The 21,341-nt window shown below is 27.3% G+C and overlaps 1 protein-coding gene across 2 annotated transcripts in view; it reads left to right on the plus strand.

Moving 5' to 3' along the window:
• Nucleotides 1–453: 453 nt before the first annotated feature.
• LOC147804362 (uncharacterized) overlaps nt 454–21,341 on the plus strand; it is a 65,272-nt gene continuing 44,384 nt past the window's right edge. The window contains exon 1 of one of the 2 annotated variants that reach the window (XM_087152426.1): nt 454–1,023. The gene's annotated coding sequence lies outside the window, so the exon portion shown is untranslated. Of the gene's footprint in view, nt 1,024–7,324; nt 7,584–21,341 lie in introns of those variants that run through there. The other variant, XM_087152425.1, reaches the window with a different exon arrangement.

Consider the following 21,341-nt stretch of genomic DNA (forward strand, 5'->3'; position numbering starts at 1 on the left):
TTGTTTTTGTCTGCATAAGAAAGATTATCAAAAAAGTTTCTTTCTTACATTTTATAAGTCACAATAAAGATGGAACGTTACAATGCTAAACGCTACATATAACGGACGTCTCTTCCTCAGGATCGTCTGAATGATTGTTCATACAGAAATCGCAGCTATGGATGGGTGATCGTGTAAAGCTAAGGGTGGTGGCGCTAGTGGTTAAATTGCTCTCGCAAGACTTCTGGGTTACTGCTTCCGATATATTTTTACCCCGCAGATTGAAAAAAACGCTCCATCATATTATTGCATCATATCTTTTGCAGTATTCCACATGTACCGAGTTCTTTCTCTCAGTCTTTTAACTTCAGCATGATCATGTTAAAATTATAATCATTTGAATATTTTCTAATTAGGCTAACTTAAAAAGATATTTTTGGCGACATTTTATTCAAATGTATAAATAAGGGAAAAAATACAAAACATGGCAAACCTTAAGAATTATTCCCAATGAGATATTAACTTTCCAAAATTTTTTTTGGCCTTACGACCTCTGAGAATCAATACATTTCTGAAAGCTCTTATGAATGGTACAATTATGTTTAGATTTGAACCCAAATTACAATAACAAAACTGCATAGAATATTAGGCTTGTTCGCACATCGCCTCGTAGTCATAACATAAGCGGAGGGATACACCAGAAATTTTCAAAATTTTTTCCGGTTTAAGGACGCTTGTTATAGTTTACATTAGGCCACCCATCCATTCGTCTCATACAACTACGCCCTCTATAGTTCTTTGCGATCGTGAATAATGCAGGTGGGTAGAAATAAGCAACTAAATACTGGGTAACATTTGAATCTTGAACAAATATTATACAAAGAGTATTTGTAAAAAATATTTATTCAGTTTATTTGTATGAATATTATTTTATTCTAATGTCTTTATTTTCATCATCATACTGATAGAGAGCCTAATTAGAAATTGTGAGAAGAAAAAAAAGAACAATTGAAATATGGAAAAGAACTTCGTCATAAAGCAATAGTGAGTATTCATGTTGTGTATGATTCAGTACATCAAAATTTAAATATACTAATTTTTTCGGTATTACTTTACAATGAGATATCTCGCTTGTTTTCTCAACTTTTTATCTTTTTTGAAGAAAATAAGGAAAATGACTTAAAAGCGACATTTTCGGAAATGTTTTCTAATCATGATCTGCACCAAAATCATGAGAAACTAAAAATAACTTCATAAAAAATACCAATTGGAAAAGTTTATAAAATATTCTCAGTGACAGACGAATCATGGGTTAGGAGTTCCTTTGCCTAAAACTAACCTTGGGAGGTTTGCTGGTCTATATGCAAATGTTGGTTAGTTCTACCAAAAAGTCCACCACGAAAAGGCATATTTGTTACAATACTTGATTCAGAAATTCTGATGTCTTCTTGATTAATTTCAAAATTACAAGGCTATAGATTTGAACATTGGTAGGTGAAAACTCAAAATTAGATTGGCAATGGTTATGAAATAAAATATACTATGAAGTATGATCTCTTAAAAAGTTAATCATTGCAATATGGGCAGAACAGTATTCGGAATTGGGTTTTTTGTGTTAGAAACTGGTATTTGACATGACACGATAAAAACCAATCGAAAATTTAAAATTTAAAAAAATTTAAAATTGCAATTTTTAATCGCACTTTTAAGTCATCGCGTTTTGACACAATCAATTTTAACAGATTCTTTAGTAAATGTACGTTTAACACGCTTTCTTTAAGCCGATTTTATGGAAAATATAAATGATTTATTTTAAACAGTTATTTCCGCTTTTCTACATGATTTTAAAAATCTCGACGCGAGTTTCAGATTGCCCATTTAAATAATCACTTTTTGGTACACTTTTTTTGTGACGATTTCATCTTAAATCAAAGTGATTTTTTGTCTTTTTTTTTTTTGGCAATTCTTTCTTTTTTTTAACAATTTTTTCGGCAGTTATTGCTATGCGTTCCCACGTATTATAAAAAATTTCAATTGTTCTATTACGTCATGCAAATTTTAAATTGTTCATTTGACAAGCTTTATTCGTGCTGAGTTCAGCATAAATATAAGTAATTCCCCCCCCCCCCCAATTATTTCTATACTTTTCCACATGATTTTGATGATCCCGTTATTTAACTATGATGTTACTAAGACACTTGATTGTTATTCGCACAATTAAATAATCACTTTTTGATACGGTATTTCAGTACAGTTTTATCGTAAATCCTAGTTATTTTTCCTTCTTTTTTTTCCGCAATGAATATGATTTGGTCAAATGTGGTAATGAATTGTGATTTGGTCAATAACCAAATATTCGGCAAAAAAAAAAGGAAAAAAAATCGACTGAACACCGTACACTTGGGGCCAAATAGCAAAATCTTTTAGCAGCATAGCAACACTGAAACTAACTTTTCAATGCTCAGAATAATATTTCCTGGAAAAACATATTCTTAAATTAACTCTAAAAATAAGGCCAATCAAGAATGTTTTTTAAAATGTCGCAAAGCGAAACAAGAGAGCATAAAAATCAATTTTAATTTTTGGAAGAAAATTTTAAAGCTTAACATCTCAGTTTTCCAATTACCAGAAAAAGCCAAGAAAAAAGAATTAAGTCAACAGAACTGCTATTAAAAAGTAATGCGTTATAATAAAAACGTCTAAAAAAAAGTTTTTTTTATTTAAAAAAAATAAAAATTTAGAAAAAACAAAAACGTTCTTAATTTTTTAAATGAAAATCTTATGCAGAAAATCTCAATTTAAATTTTTCTCATTGCCATAATTTTAGAAGAAAAAAAATTGCCATAAAATAAATTTTATTAGAAACTTTATTTTTTAAAAAAAATGCTGGCATAATAAAAATGTCTAAAAAAAGAAAAGCAGAAAAAAACAAATTTTTCTTAGTTCCTGAAATAAAACTTTAATACTGAAAATCACACTTTTCTATGTGTCTGTTTATTTATATTACAGTACAGGGAAAGAGTGATAATAAATCAATAGTATGAGACGTTCTGTAAAATACTTGATTATAATAAAAACAGCAAAAAATGGAAAAAAATCCTTCTCAGTTCTCAAAGTATCGAAAAAATTACAATATTGACATATCTGATTATAATTTTTCTATTTTTTTTTTAAAAAAGTAATATCTATGAAAAATTCAAAAATAAAAAAAACTTAGAGAAATACATTTCTAAAAAATATTCTGCCGAATATTTGACAGATCATTCAACCAACTGAATTTTTCACAGAAGGGCCAAATACTCGTTACATCCCTAATTTAAATGTAATGTTATTGCAACTTGAGAAATTCATAAAATGGAAGAAAACGTGAATTTTTAAACTGCTCACTGTTTGTAGTTAAGATTTCAATTTTTTGTTTCTGAAGTGATCTTTTTTGATTAAAAAAAAGGAAAATGTTTACGATAAAGAAAATCTAATAATCAATAAAATGAAATAATAAAGTACATAACAAAATAAGCATTGAAGTTTATTTTGAACTATCACAGTTTTGTTTTTCTTCAATTAAAATATTTAATTTGAATTTATATTACTTAATTATGACTAAATTTTTTCCTTCTTTCATTCTGTGGGCATTGCATTTTTTTTTTATTTATTAGGATTTAATTCTAAAAGAAATTTTCGCATTGCATGATATGATTTTTAAAAAAAAAAACGTTTCTTTTTTTCAATGTTTATTTATTTTCTTAAATCTACGGTTCATATGATAAAAATAGCAATTTTTTTTAAGCAATTTTCTAATTCAGGGTTGGCAAGGTTTAGGACAGAATGGATTAATCCACAGTTTAAACCCTGGTTTAAACCGTCCTGTCCAAAACCCCTTTGTCCAAAACTGTCTTAAACTGTCCAAAACCCTTTTACTCAAATTATGTCACAATTTTTTCTGAACAATATTTAAGAGGTAAAATAAACATAGAACTAATAACTTATTGATAATTAAATATACTAGAGAATATTTGTTTTTAAAAGTATAATGTTTCATTAATATTCTTTGACTCTTCAATTTAAACAAAGGAAGATTAATCAGTAATCAAGTTCAATTGGTCCTCTCATTCAATAGTGCAAAACTGAAGTTTGGCCTTGCCATACAGGTTAAAATATTAGGGACTAAGTACTTGGTTCAACATAAACAGGTTTATTTATCTATAGTACTATTCAAGAATACTTTTATTTCATTCATGTTCAATTCTTTCAGCATAGTGGTGATACATCACCAGTGTCAGTAACTGAAACTGATGTTATGCCCTTCAAAACTGTTAATACATTTTTCAGTTATTTTGTATTTTCAATTTAAACTAATATATTTATATTTAAAAACAATTTTTTTAAAATAGATGTCTTTTTTATCATCCTGTAATGCAAAAATTATTAAGAAAAAATTTAAAAAATATTGTGAAAAATAGAAGGTTAATTTTTGAACAAATTTAGTATTTTTTTTGAGAAAAATTATTATTTTTTAATATTGCCATATTTAACCTTATGCAAAAATATTATTTATCAGTATTAAAAGCATATTTATATTTAAAGGATTAGGTATTCACTTTTGTTGTTCAATGAATTGTGGAGCTTCAAAAATTATAAACTTTTTCCTATTATATTTTATTATTTTCTTTTAATAAGTTATAGTAAATTGTATAAAAAATATCAAATATTTATTGATACATGTAATTACTATGTGTACAATGGTTACATCTATAGAATTTTTACCTTTTACCAAAGTTCAAGGTTTTGGACACTTTAAGACAGTTTTACCCAGTTTAGGACAGTTTTACCCAGTTTAAGACAGTAAAACCCACGTGTCCTGTCCAAAACCCCAACCCTGCTAATAATGGAACACCTTTAATTTTTTACAAATATATCACTAAGTTTATTGATAAAAAAAAATAGGACGCGAATGTTTAAATAAACATTACTATATTTGTCATTAACATGTCTAAATACATGCGCGGCCCTTCGTTAGCCAACCTGCTGTGCAAGCGGCCCTTCACTCAAAAAGGTTGTGCACCCCTAGCTTATACAGTACAGAACCTCTTATCCAGAAACCAGAACGAAATTCCATAAATTTTCTCCCCATTTCTAGAAGGAAAAAAAAGGGAAGAAAGTATATATTTCTGTATACATTTTTAATTTCATTATTTTTTTTCCTTATCATCTTATTAAACTTATATATTATGCATGACTTTATCGTTTTTTTCTTCTTTTTAAAACTATTTCTAAATAATATTTTTTTACGTTAGGTTTGATAAACAATAAAAAAAAGCCTTTTTGTAGCAAACCGGAAAAATCAGTTATCCGGAATCGCGATGGTCCCAATTGCTCCGGATAATCGGTTCTCTACTCAAGGCCGGATTAACCATCACTAAGCACGTGCTTAGGGCACCAGAGGATAGAGGGGCACTACAGAGCCTAACTAAATGTTCGCAGTACATATATTTTTTTTTTGAAACATTGATAATAAATTTATTATTTTCAGCTTCCATTTTAAGAGTGGATAACAACCATTTCTAAGTACGAAATTTCACATAATAAAAGAAAAAAAAACGAAAGATGTTTTGTATCAAAAATTTTCGGTCTTATAATAAAATTAGGTAGTGAATTTCTATGCGATAAAAGCTCTATTTATTTATCCATTACGATGATTCCATAACATACTGCTACGATTCATGTTTACAGAATATTTTTCGCAGTTGTAGCAAGTTAATACTCCGGCAATTTGATATTTTTATGAAAAAAAAATTTGATTTACAAAATTTTGATGCAATGGTTTCATGATGTAAAAAATGTGATTTTTGATGTGAAAAAAAAATCCATGTTGTGCCTGTTTTTGTTTATGCTACATAAAATATTTGCTTATATTATATTTTTAATTATATTCTCATTGCAACTGGAAAAGAAGTCATCAAATTACGTAAAGGTTGTGTTGCAAAAATTTACGTCAAATAATTTTTTTTATTCACTAAATTAAGAAAAAGGAGCTGTGTTTAAATATCATTTTTCGAAATTTCTTTGTGGAGGAGAGGTTAAATTTGCGAAAAATATGACCACACACTTTGCATCACTTATGATTTTTTTTATCTATATATATCGAATATCGAAACTAGATTTTACGATTTAAAGTATACACTACGTAATATGAATGCAAGCAGCTAGGTTTTGAATAAGGGAAGAATTATAGGTTCCTTAGTCCTTAGAGTCTTGTATAAAAACAAATGTTATAAAAGTTGAGCACAAAAGATGTGTAAATTATCCATGTGAAACGGATGTTCGTTGACGATGAAAAATACGTTAAGAAGAGTACCCATTAAAATTAATTTAATTTTGAAAGCAAATGTAAGAAATAAGTAGCAATAAAATCAAATTTTCAATCATTGAATTTTGTTTAGTGCAAGCAAACTATATTTTGTGCATCATATAACGAAATTTGTAAAAATTATAATTAAGAAATAAGAAAAGTACTGAAAATTTTAAATTAAAAATAAATAGCAAATTTAAGAAAGATATTTTTATTAATTGAATTTTAAAATATGTTTAATAACTAATAAGGAAAATCCTTAATGATAATGATTATATATATATACAATATATGTGTGTAATTTCATCAACTTTTATTATAATGATAATTTGAACATGTAAATATTTTAAATATAATAATATTATTACTGTCACTAAAAATTTTTTTTTATAGTTAATTAATAGTAATGCTTAATTTTAACTTGTAGCTCTTAACTTGTAGCTCGTGTGTAAATCAGATTGAAATAAATAAATAATTAGTTAAGGTATTTCCATTATCCATTTAACTTTTTCTTAAAATAAAAATTGGTCATTCTGCATGAACGAGTGGGAAAAATATTGTTGTTCCCTGTTATTTTATTATAAGTAACAGACTTCTGGGAAACGTGGTTCAATTTAACCTGATCTTGCTTTCTGTCTATAACAAACAACCCCAACGTAAAACAACAAAAGCTGTATAGTGCCAGCATTCGATTCCATGAATTCGAAGGTTCCTGAAAAGGACCACCGTGATTGTCACCAACATATGTGTTAGAATACAAAGCTAAATTTTCTGAGAAGAAACACTTTAAGGACAAGACAAGTGTAACCGATTGATTTACTACAGACAGAGAACATCCTTTCATCTCAGATATCTTTAAGCATCCTCTAGGGGACTCATTCCCCCTTCTTTTTTTTCTTTTTTTCTTCAAAAGAAAAAAAGGGTGCATATCTCAGAAAATTCAAATTATCTTCCTTTCGAGGGGGGGGGGAGTAGAGATACAAATAAATGGTGACTTATAAGATTAAAGAAAGTGGGAGGTCTAGGAAAAGAAAAGTTTCTTGATTGACATAATTTTTAACCAATAACATTATTTATGCTACAATCAGTAACTAATTTCTCGTATTTACACACCCCCGTGTATACGTGAATGCACAGAACGTGAGTGCACTGCATCCTACATGAATGCACAGAAAAAGTTTATTCTACTAAAACATTATTCTAAATTATTGCTTTTGAAAGCTGCTGTAATTGTGTAAAGCTGATGTTGCTTCAGGTAGTAGCTAAACCCTTCAAATAATTTTATCAATAATTATTATTTATCGATCAATATTGATTGTGTCTAAATCAATATAAGTGAAGAGCTTAATTTTCCTAAAAAATTATTATATTTTAATAATAAAAAATTAATTAAACTTAAATGTAAAAATAAAATTACAATTATTAAAAATTATATATATATTTTTTTTTACATTTTAAGCATTCTATTACACAACAATACTCAAAAGTAATAAAAACAAATTTCAAGTTTTTGTTAAAAATACAATGTGACGTATTTTTTAAGAGGGGATGATGCCGTATTATAAGTTTTAAGAAGTAATTAAATTTTTTAAATGATTGATCTTATCGAAATAAATTTCATTCTATGACGTTATAATTAAAATAGTTATTCGATTTAAAATAAAAATTTTAGGTAACAATACACAAATTTTACTTCGATTTATTTTACGAATTTGTCTTTAAATGTTGTAAAGAATATGTAAAATATTTAGTACATAAAATTTTAGTAGGCAAAATAGATTTTAGTAGGTTTAAGAAAAATGTTGGTTTAATAAAATTGCATACAATACTTCTGTTTATGTTTCTAAGGATTATATTTTTCCAAACCTAAAATTATTTTCTATAAAACTAATGTGGTATTATGTACGCGTATGCATACAGGAATAAAAAATATCGTAAGACAAAAAAAAGTGAATAAATTAAAAATGATGGTTTGTTATTTTCTACTGATTATTATTTAAGTTTAGTTTTTATATTATATTCATTGTTGCTATACTTATGTTTTTGTTTTGTATTATAAAAACACGAATGTTCCGAATTTGTAAATGAAAATCTGATCATTGAATTTATAGTTATTTACAGTATTTTGTTTATACATTTATTTACTTATTGAGAACAGAGTTTTTATTTACTGTAACAGCTTTTTCAGACCAAAGTTACTGCTATCACTTATGAGAGTTTTAAGTACAGGTTTAATGCAGTAGTTTTAAGTGATTTCTATCATTTTTTCTAAAAGGTCATTTTTTTACTAGTCAAATTAAGATTTAATTGATAGTTATTTATTGCTCTTAAGCTCTTCTGTACCTTTGACTTTGACAGGTTAGCTAACTACGAGAATGTCCAAAATATTAAACAAAATAGTAATAATTCTATTATTTTTTTACTAGTCAAATTAAGATTTAATTGATAGTTATTTATTGCTCTTAAGCTCTTCTGTACCTTTGACTTTGACAGGTCAACTAACTACGAGAATGTCCAAAATATTAAATAATAATTCTATTAGATAATTAGTTCTGTTTTCCACAGATGCAATCTAGAGTGAGTTGTTATTATGAAATAAGTTCATTTCTGATTTTTATTCCAGATTTTATGGGATCATTTAAGATAATTGTTGCATTTATAAAATTAATCATCACTATTTTTTCCCTTCATTTCTCTTCCTATCATTATTAATATATTAGGTTTAATAAGGAAAAGGGAATAATGAAAAGCAGTATTATTTGTAAAAGTTATCTGTTGTTGTATACAGTGCGTAAAATAAAAAAGTAAAGAACCTGAATAACTCTTGATTTAATGATCGGATTTTAACTTACTAGATCTCAATCTAAATGGTTTGAGGGCCAAACTTAAAATATGCTAATTAGTTGGTGCAGAAGATATTTTTTTAAGTTATGAAATCGGGCAAACGTGCTTCCTCTACCTACATATGTATATGTTGTTGAATTTGGATATTCGTCTCTCAAAATATGGATGGTATTCACAATATGGAAATTAAGATCCCAAAAGATTTTTTAGGTTGAAAGTTTGGGCTCCTTTACTTAATTGCAGTTTTCATGCATTTTGCCATGTCTCGAGAACTTTTGAAACAAATTGAAAAATTTTTGCACTTAATAATAAAATTCATTAACCTAAAAATAATTCCCTGTCAAAAATATTTTTTTAAAAAATTATTTATTATTAATAGTCGGAACAATTTTGAATTCAAAAATATACAAATTATTACATAATTTTAAAGAATATTAATTTAAATAGTAAAATACAAAATTTGAACAAAATCTGTCGAAAAGTTCTTGAGAAATTAAATGTTAAATATATAACTATTTTAAAATTGAAAGATTCAGGTTTATTTGATTGATTTAGTACAGATTAAATTTTGTATTTTGTCATTTAAAATGACATTTGTTAAATTTTCAATTTAAAGTTCTTTCGACTATTCTCTTAGTAAATAAAATAATATAAAATGATTAATATTTCTTACAAATCATTTTTGACCAGGAACTGTTTTTAGGTAAATGAATTTTATTATTGTGAGATAATTTTTTTTAGTTCGTTTGAAAAATTCTCGAGATATGGTCATTTATTTCGAGAGTCAAGAATTTGAATCAATTGAAAAAAAAAGGTATGCTTTTTTTAGAAAAAGTACGTGTCTGTTTTTCTAATTTAAAGTATTTTGAGTCTTAGTGAATAAAAGTTCAAACTTTCGATCATAAGTTATTCAAAGTGTTTGCTTTTTTGCACATACCAATAAACATAAGTTATTTTTTTAATATTAATTGAAAAGTTTTCAATTGATTATATTATTTAAAAAAATTTTTGATTTAATTTGAATAAAGATTTTTTTTTTACAAAATTTTTTTTATTTTATATTTTGAATTAACACGTGACTTAGTACTAGATACAGTGAACTCTCACTTATGCACCGGTGTAAGGGGCCAAGAGAAAAAGGCGCATAAGTGAAAAACTTCAAAATTCTAAAACACAACGCAAATTGCAGTGACAACATGAATAAATATGTTTCTAAAGATTAAATGTTAATATTTATACTGTTTTGGTATTTACTATAATTATACAAAGAAAAAATTTAACATGCCTTAAGACAATTTATTTTCTTACAAAATAATCTTAATACATGTTTGTATTTGTTTTCGCCGACGTTATTCGAAAACAGTTTTTTCCAGTTCTTATAAATGGGATAAGGGGGTGTTTCAAAAGCAAAATTAAATTGTAAATAGTCAGGAATAGTGTCTAAAGCAATCAATACGGTAGACGGAAAAAAAGGTCCCGGAAATAAAGGTACGGAAAAAAAGGTCCCGGAAAAAAAGGTAACTGGAAAAAAAGGCACGGAAAAAAGGGTCCCTGGAAAAAAAGGTCCCGGAAAAAAAGGTCCCGGTAAAAAAGGTACCTCCATAGGGAAAATCTGTAGGGATATTTCCCCTCTCGCTTTCTGGGCAACATGAATGCTTCTCGCTGTTTCAATGAATATTCTTTTTATCTGTAATAATTCAGATTAGATCATTGAGGTAACGATAAGGGTAAGGGGGGGCACTTATAGGCTGGTTGTATTACGCTTTTTTTTTAATTTTATTTCACTTATTTATTCTTCTTTGAATATTTTTTAAAGCAGGAAGATACAATTTAAATTTTTCAATAATATTTTACTTTTTTTTTAAATTTTTTTAAGCGAAAAATGTGTTATTTTCTATTTTAAATTATATTTTGTGTATAAAGTTGCTAATGTGGGGCTTAAAGTAGCCAATCGGGGAAGTTGGGAGGATTTATGTGTTGGATGGTTATTCGTGACTGGAGGTGTAAGTATTGGTGCCTTTTAGTTAGAGTAGCGGTATTTCTTTTTTTTTTTTTTATAAGCTGGGTATGTTTAATTTCTCTATTTATTTTATTTTTTTAGGGCAAGATTTAATATAAAATATGCTATTTTTTTTCATTTTAAATGATATTTTTTGAAAAGGATGTTGATATTTATATGAGCCGATTAAGGAAGGTGGGTGGATTTCTGTGTTGGATGTTTATTCTTTAATTGTGGAGAAAGGAAAGTATTGCTCTTTTTTAATTAGAGTCACGGTATTTCTTTTCTTAGAAGCTGGATGTATTTAATTTATTTATTTATTTTATTTTTCTAAGGGGAAGATGCATTTTAATATGTTTAATGTAAAAGATGTTTTTTTTTTTTTTTTTAAATGATAAATTGGAAAGAGGGTATAGATATTCATATTAGCCGATTGAGGAAGGTAGGAGGACTTTTGTGTCGGATGCATTTTTTCTTTCTTTTTGTAAGATTTTAAATTGTTATAAGAGGTTTCGTCTTTTATATATTTATTTATAGGTTTTTTATTTCTTATAAGAGATACGTTTATCTCTATTAACTTATTTTATTGTCGAAAATTCTGATTCGAATGGTTGGTGTCATGGAAATATTTTAAGTTCATATTAATTGATATTTAGTTTTGCTAATTGAGGTAAAGGAGAAAGAACATTTAAGCACAATGTTACTTTTTTCCCCTTCCTTTATATGATAAAAAGACTATTTAAAATTTTGTTGTTTCTGTTACAGAACGTGTGTTATTCTTTATTTAACTAATAGTTTATAGAAGTAGTTGACACGACGCTAACGTTATGAATAGTTTTCTTGCCGTTTCATAATTTTGATTCAGATTCGTTAATTAGTGCAAGTAGGAGGAGGAGGGATTTGATGCAAGAAATTTTTTTCATTTCTAAGAAGGAGTTTCTTAAACTAGATATTTTTTTGTTAAATATATTTCTTTTCTTAATTAAACATGGATTTTTTTAAAACATATGTCAGTTTTTAAGTAATTAGTGGAGATACAATTCTCTGCAAAATTGTTTTCACCCTATTTTAACAGTTATGATTCATTTATTTTGGTAAAATGAGGAGTCTTTTACCAGATAGGTAGTCTTTTAAGGGATTATTTTAATACTGAATTTTATTAAGAATATTTTTTTGTTAATACATTTCATTTTAACACGGTTAAGATTTAATTTAAGATTTCGGCATAAAAAAAATTTAATTTCAAAGAACTTATTCAAACACGCGTTATTTTGCGCTGATAAATTACAATAAATAGCCTGTAACACATTTCTCAGCTATTTTTAGGAAATATATAAGTAAATTTCGCTTTATTTAAAATCTATTATTTATTATTATTTCAGTTAAGAAATAATAATAAATAATAGACATTTCTGTTCTGTTATGTCTATTTTTATTCAGTTTTAAATATTTTTTTTATTTCATTAAAGACGGTTTTATTTTTAATTCTTTTTAAAAACAGCATTCATGAAACTACATTTTTTAATAAAAAATCACTTTCTCTATGCACTTTCATTATCAGAGAAATGTTTTTAAAAGGACGATTCTATTATAATGGTCTAAAACAGGGGTTTCCAACTTACATGAGGCCGCGGGCCACAATTAAAAATTCAAATCAAATGGTGGGGCCACAACTTTATCAAAATTTTATGAAGGACTTTTTCATGTTTGAAAGAACATTAAATATTATTGTCAGATTTTTAATAAGTTGTACAAAACAAAAGTATTGAATTACAAATTAAAATAAGAAGTAGATTTTTAGAAATATTTAATTCTTATTAATAATATTTTTAAAAATATTAAATAAATAATAAAATTCGGGCTACAATAACTTAGGTTTTTATTAAAACTTACATAGTAGCACACAAAATATTCAATGAGAAAATTGAGATTTGTCTGCTACAACCACCAGAGAATAGATATTTACATTTAAAATTTACAAATGTGTGTGCAAATATTTTCGTCCAAAATGAGTGGTCTCAAAAAGTTAAATCGGATAATTTCTTCGAGAAAATTTCTGATACGCACATGCTAAATTATATTAACAAAATACAAAAAGAAATGAAATAAAATAGAGCTACATACATGATTATTTTTGCATTTGAATAAATATTTTCCTGGGTGTAAAACCTGAGAAATAAATTTTTTTGCACAATTGGTATGTTAAATTTCACAGATACGAAGAAATTAGGTTTTTATTAACGAGAAAAGCATTTCAAACCCATATTGATTCTTTACGAAAATTGTCCGCAAAAAAATGACAACTAGTAAAGTTTAGTCCGCGGGCCACAAAAAAAGGCTTCGCGGGCCGGATGCGGCCCCCGGGCTGCCAGTTGGAAACCCCTGGTCTAAAACAAATATCATTTTAACAAAGTGAATAATATATATTATAAATCAATGATTATCAAATTCAATAAGGTATGTTGCAGATTGAATCATGTTAGATGCACTAAAGTGTGCCTTTACCAAAAAACAAGCATTTGTGGCTATATTAAAATTTTTGCAAACAAAAGGAAATTGGTGTTATAAAAAAGGAAAGATGTTTATGTACTTTTTTGCGAGTCTACTGCTAGAATCAGTGCATTTCATTAATCTTGTAAATTTCTGAAGATAGCAATTACTTTGACGTATGTGTACATTAGTGTACTGCAAATGGATGTCCTTGAGGTTTCTTGAATACACCTACAAGAATAAGAGGGGGTTTCACTCTAACAACCCTTTCAACCTTTTTCTAGGAATGTTTCAGCCATTCTTTGTATTTCAGCTTTTCATTCTTTGTATTTCAGTTTCCAGCAAATCAAAGCTGGAGTGCATATCGCACATAGAAAAAAGAGGAGCTATGAAACTCTTCAAAAAAGGTTGAAAACACTTTGCGTTAAGTTTTTAAACCAAAATCTAGACATCCCAGAAGTTTTAAGTTCAATAGCTAATAATCTAAGAAAGAAAAACATGTAAATTTAAAAACTAACTAAATTTAAAACCCCTAAAAACTCTAAATTGTCAACATACAAAATTTTCATTCATTTCCAATTTCATATTAAAATCTGTATTCATTACTTTAGTTTATTAATTTTTTTGAATAGCTAAAAATGATACTACATGGCAGTTTTAAATAAAGTAAATTTTATATTTAAATATTCCTAAATGTAAGTTTTTAATTTTCTTTAACATCTAAAAGACATACTATTTAAAAAATTTATAAGATATTTTAACGATGATATGTAATACCTTTTTTGCAGTTTCATAGCAATGAACTATTTATGTTTTTGTATATTGTATATTTGTGAATTTGTATATTTTAAACATCGAAATCGTCATTATTTTACAAGAAAATAAAAAATTTTCCTCTAATGTATTCCAATCAAGTTATTTTTTAATTTTCATGTGTTTTCAAAAAATACTGTCATAAAAAATGATGTTTATAAATATATTGTTGTAAGCAGAAACAAAGTTCTCCATATACGTCTAAGCTGAAGTTTTTAGAGGAATAGTTAAAAAAGTTGTCAACTACGTCATAAAAGGTTTGTGATATATTTTATTTTAAATTGAAAAAACTGATCTACTTATAAAACACATCTTATTTAATTCAACTTTATAAATATTAAAATAATTTAAATCCAATGAAAATGTTATGAAAATAATTACATATTTCAGGCAATATTACTGTATTATAAATTACTTTCTAGCAAATGCATAATGGATGCACAATTTTTGTTCAAACTAATTGGAAATTGAATATAAATGAATCATAAAAAAATAAAGAAAAATACATGAAAAAAAAATCAAGCATACTAATTTTTTTTATTTACTTATTAAAAAAGCAATCCTACTTTAATGAATGATTTCTTTTTTTCTGGAAATTTCATAATTACAAATTAAAATATGTAAAAGACCAGATATTATAATACATATATACATTAAATGACTAATATATATTTAAGTATCAAAATAACATTCGATTCAATGCGAAACAATGATATTTTTAAAAAAACCAGCTGACTTAAATCATGATTAAATCAATGAAATCCTGCTAAAAATATTCAATAAGGTTTGCTTCTGATAAGTTTCCAGCATTTTGATTCTAATTTGCTCTTAAATATAGTACATTGAATAAATGTTAATTGTGAATGTAAATAAATGTGAAAAAAAATTCATTAATTATAATACTACGTTGTAATGCAACGTTAAATAACCTTTTACGCTTCAATTAGTAAATTAATTACTAAAGATGTAAAGTAATTAAAATGATAGTTGTTACTGTTTAGATAATTTTTGAAGTTGTTCTTATTGCCAATTAAATAAATAAGAATTATTATCTATTTAAAGAGAGAAATAAGCGAATAACACCACCATTACCACCAATCAAATGCTCAAGAGCCGCACCGGGTTCGAATGCCAGAGCTGGCGGGTCAATATGAAGATGCGCTCAGTTCGCACTGATCACAGTACTAATGTAAAATATCCTCTGTGGAAGACAGATTATGGGTTAGAGTTCACTTGCCGTCAGTCTAACCGTGGATGGTTTTCGTGGTTTACACTATATGTAACGCACATGCTTTTAAGTTCCATTGAAAAGTCCCCACGAAGGCAAATTTCTCCCAATGCTTGATCTAGGAGTTCTCTTTGTCTTCTGGGTTGAGTTCACTTTTATAAGACTACGTAATTGATCATTAGTAGCCTTTTAAAAGCAATTAAGACATTACAAATATTTATAATTTTTAACAAATTTTAAAAAATAATCGAAAATAATTTTTAGATTTATTCACTAAAATAATGAAAATAAAAAGTCACTAACAGAGAAAAAATCTTTAAGAGAAATGGCACCGAAAATTGAAGTTTTTAAAACCCAAAATATAAAAAAGAAAAATATGCTCTCGAATTCGATAGCAAATGATATTTAAACATTAACCAGATAGTGGATATAGAATGCTCTGCCTTGTTTATTGCAATATCTTTTTAGATAAATTATAATTTTGTCATATTTTAGGGTTTAAATTATAAATTCAATAGTTAGGGGATATTATGTTTTAATAAATCAAAAACTTTAAAAAAAATTTAAATCAAAAACTTTTTCTAAACTTCATTTTTTCCCCAATATTGTAAACAAGAGGTGGCAAACAGTGGGTCAAGTAAGACCGTCAATGCATAAACCGATTCCCAAACATGCCATTGGTTAACTGAAACGGTTCTGTGCTATGTTATCAATTGTAACTTATTACAAAATAAAAAAAAGCGAAAAATGAAAGAAAATGACACCTGTCAAAAAATTTCTATTATAGTCCATTCCACCTTAAGTTGGCACTGGAGAGAAAGGTAGGAAATGTAATACTCCGCCTTTGAAAAGTAGTTCTTCGCTATTTTGGAATTAATTGCAGTTTAAATGCGCGTACAATTATATATAAATGTTGCATAGTAAGAAAAGTATATCTTGAAACATTCATTAGAAGTTTTTCTTGTTTAAATGTATTTAACTTATAAATACCTTCTCAGTAAAGCGAATGTACAAAGAAGAAGGAGGTGTTTTAGTTTGGCGCTGAATTAGTTTTCAAGGACAAGGAATTGGCTCATTGGCTATGTTTCTACACTGGTCAGTCAGCTTTTCCATTCGCCTTGGCTTTGCTTAAGTGTCCTATCTCTTGTGCAGTTCTTATTTCGTTTTTTTTTTTTTTTGGTATTTGATTATTTAATTTTCTAAATATTAACCTCATCTGTACAATATTTAATGAAAAAATTTTTCCCCTCAGAATAAATTAAAAAAAAAAAAAAAAAAAAAAACAGCAACACCCCAATAGACAGGTGAATATTATTAAACTGATGACAGTTGAGCATATTTGCTGTGTAGCTAATTCAACATGTGATTTTATTATTATTTTTTTACGACAAAAGAAAAAATTGTTTTCGCTTTATTCGATCTCTGTAAAGATTCAAATTTTGCGTCTTTTGCGCCATGTTTAGTTCTGAAATACAATTCGCTTTTTATAGGAACTTAAATAATGTAAAAATTAAAGATTTTTAGTTTGTTAAATTAAAGGGACTTTTAATATTATCTAAAATACAATTTCCATAATAGAAGTGTTAATCCGTTAGTTATAAACTAATAAAATGTATAGGAATTGAAATAATTTCAAAAAAGACGCAAAATTTGAATCATTAAATTTTTTTAAACATCGAAAGGTTAATTTAAACCAATCAATATTTTAATAATTATTTTTGAAATACAAAGCCCAAAAAGCTGAGAAATCCTTTCTCTTATGTAGAAAATATTAAGATATTTCAGTATCTGACAAAATATTTCGAGACTAACTAATTCTACTATACTTAAATAACAAATTATACGGATTTTTCTCTTAAGCCTCCTTTCACCTGCAAAGGTCCTGAAAAGTAAAGTTCTGATATTTCAAAATAAGTATTTTCTTTTGAAGAAATGCGCCTACCCATCCAAGTAGAATTTCGCCTGATGAGAAATTGTGGATTGAATTCAATTCAGAGCTACCCCACAAAGAGTTTGCAGAAGGAACTGTCAACTGTTAAAATATTAAATGAATAACATGACAACCACCAGGATAGGTGGTTATCATGTTATTCAAAGAGTTCCTGTTGAGTCTAAGAGGGTGGGATATGGCAGCTGAAAACATGGGGGGAGGGTGAACAAACAGTACGCCCCCCCCCATATGGATAATACTAATTATTTTTTTCAGGTAAGTTCTTTTGTCTCCTAGAAGCAAATATATTTCAGAAAAAAATTTTATAGTAAAAAAAAAATTTTCTGAAATTTTTTTTAATTTTTTATTTATAAAAGAAAAAAAGAACAGTAAATATTAAAAAAACATAGGTATGATATTTTTCATGATCAATGATTTCCTGCCTATGTTGACTTTTTCTTCCCCAACAAAACACCAATGAGGGATAAATTAATGTACATTAATCTACAAAAAATAAGCATATAAAAATAAATATTTAAAACAAAGTATTTATGCGCATCTATGCATTTCGTTTTTTTTTTACTTAGATTTCAGCAAAAAAGAATCTTGTCAAATATATTTTTTTCTGTTCAAAATTAGCTTCGTTTAATTAAAAAATTATAATAAGGAAAAAAAACAGTAAGTATTATAAAACATAAGTATGATCTTTTTCATGATCAATAATTTCCAGCCTATGCTGACTTTTCCTTCCCCAACAAATCACCGATGTGGGATAAATTAATGTACATTAATCTACAAAAAATAAGAATAAGAATATAAAAATAAATATTTAAAACAAAGTATTTTTGCGCATCTATGCATTTCTTTTTTCTTTTTTTTTTTTTTTTACTTAGTTTTCAGAAAAAAAGAATATTTTTAAATATATATTTTTTTCTGTTTAAAATTAGTTTCGTTTAATTAAAAAATTATAATAAGAAAAAAAAACAGTAAGTATTATAAAACATAAGTATGATCTTTTTCATGATCAATAATTTCCAGCCTATGCTGACTTTTCCTTCCCCAACAAATCACCGATGTGGGATAAATTAATGTACATTAATCTACAAAAAATAAGAATAAGAATATAAAAATAAATATTTAAAACAAAGTATTTTTGCGCATCTATGCATTTCTTTTTCCTTTTTTTTTTACTTAGATTTCAGCAAAAAAGAATATTTTTAAATATATATTTTTTTCTGTTTAAAATTAGTTTCGTTTAGTTAAAAAATCATAATAAGAAAATCTGCTTTTTAAATACTAATTAAGAAATCAGCTTACAACTAGTATCTTAAAATAATAATTATGAGAAATGCTCTAAAAAATCGTGCTCTTTTCCGTATTCTGTACAAAATTTTAGAACGATTCTTGGTTTAAAAAAAAAAAAAATCGGCGTTTTGCTTTCTTAAACGCCAATACTGGCCACTTTTTCTCCCTTGTTGCTACCTCATCCCCGTACTGACTTAAAGAGTAACCCAGTTTCCATGTAATCCGGTCTACCTACCTTTCTCTCCAGTGCCAACTTAAGGTGGAATGGACTATAGAAGCGTTATAAGCGAAACACATTAATTTTACTCCCCCTCCCCTAAAAGTTTCATGTAGCCTGATAACACTTTTTCAATAGATAAGAGTCAAGATTCCCGGTAGAATCATGATCTTAGAAAATAAATAAACAATTTTATTGAACATTTTCATATTTAATTAACTTTTTAAGAATAAATGCATAAATAAGAAACAAAAGTTGGATAAAAAGCTCTTTGAACACGCGCGACACGCAAAAAAACATGCACGGAACAGCAAAAAGCGCTTCAATCCAATCTTCTCATTTAAAATATTTTCCCCTACAGAATTTTCCCTACACAGGTACCTTTTTTACCGGGACCTTTTTTTCCGGGGACCTTTTTTTCCGTACCTTTTTTTCCGGTACCTTTTTTTCCAGGTACCTTTTTTTCCGGGACCTTTTTTTCCGTACCTTTTCTTCCGGTACCTTTTTTTCCTAGAATCTTCAATACTGCTGTGTGATTTGGAGAAACTTTATCATCTCGTCAGTATCATCCACTACGTTCTCATCATTCACAAGTTTTAGTTAGATATAAATGAACAGTTCTTCACAAAAAATTTGAGTTTTATGGGAGGGGGTGAAACATATCACATGATAAATTTCTAAGAAAAATACTTGACGTCATAATATGCTGCACAATAAGTTGTTCAAGTATTTCCCTCATTAAACAGATCACCTCCTTTTATGTACTCATAATGTCCATCTGACTGCAAGTAAGTGATCGCGGTCTCTTTCATCTTTCGTATCCCAGGTGTCTTCTTTTTCTAGAAAACAGCATGAGGGTAAAACTAACCTCTGAACAAGAGGAATTGGTCATTTTCTGAAAGATGAATGGGCTTTCATTGTTGTTGGTGTAAAGCAGTGATTCTCAACCTTTTTTTTTGTTGCGGCGCACTTTTAACGATTTCGAAATTTGACGGCACACAATGAAAAAAAATTAGATTTAAAGTAGTTTAATTACCTATTTTATACTGTGTTAAATAGTTTGTGATAATAATTTTGAATGTGAAATAAAATAATATGTACTACAAAAGCAAATTTATGAAGGGATTAATTATTTCTTTCAACCAGTTTTTTATTAGTTAGTAACAGTTATTTATTTTTTGCTATAGTTATTAATTGTTAGCTTGCTTTCTATAGTAATTAACTGTTAGTTTTTTTTTGCATTAACTGTTATTTTTTTGTGATTTCTTGTTAACTAGTTCTTTTGCTAATTATTAATTGTTAGCTTAATTTTTGTAAGTTATCCTTTGTTAATTTGTTTATTAATTGCATAGCTTACTTTAGTGATTAGCTCTTATAACATTTTTTAAAATTGTGTGTCATATAACACTTCCATTTTATTTTATTATTGTCAGAGACGAGACAATCGCCGACAAAGATGTTCACGTGGTTAAAGCGTGGAAAAATTACAAAAAGTATATATGTATATATATATATAAATTTTTCTTTAATTTAAACTTTACTCATAATAAAAAAAAGCATTATAATTTTTATTGTATCATTTCTAATATTTTGCGGCACATTTTAAGAATTTGGCGGCACACAAAAGTGCCGCGGCACAGTGGTTGAGAATCACTGGTGTAAAGGATAAGACACCCTATTCAAAGTTTTAGAAAGAATCTCTTTCCAGAAACAGCAAAAATGAAAAGGTCACAGGGGGAAGCAAATTCAATAGGATCTAACAACATATATTTCTTTTTATCTGTAACAAGGATTGCTCATTTGCTTCACTTTTAATTTAAAACATTTTTTTTAAAAGAAAAAATATTTAAAGGATTCAAAAATTAAAATGCCAGCCAAAAATTTCGGCGCATAATTGAAAAATTTATTTTTAAAGCGACGCATAAACGAAGGATGTTTATCATTATTTTCCTATCTAATGTACTGGGACCTATAAAAATCGTCGTACAAATGAAAAAGGTGCATAAAAGAGGTGGTGCATAAGTGAGAGATCACTGTATATTTTTTATTGTTAGAGGGGGGAGGGCACCAAAATATTTTCAGTGCTTAGGGCCTCAAAAGGTCTTAATCCGGCCCTGTCTCTACTGTAGGGGTGCACAACCTTTTTCAGTGAAGGGCCACATGCACAGCAGATTGACCAATGAAGGG

The sequence above is a fragment of the Parasteatoda tepidariorum genome, chromosome 9, assembly GCF_982258835.1.
Source record: "Parasteatoda tepidariorum strain Cologne lab strain chromosome 9, Ptep-v5.0, whole genome shotgun sequence".
NCBI classification, from domain to species: domain Eukaryota; kingdom Metazoa; phylum Arthropoda; class Arachnida; order Araneae; family Theridiidae; genus Parasteatoda; species Parasteatoda tepidariorum.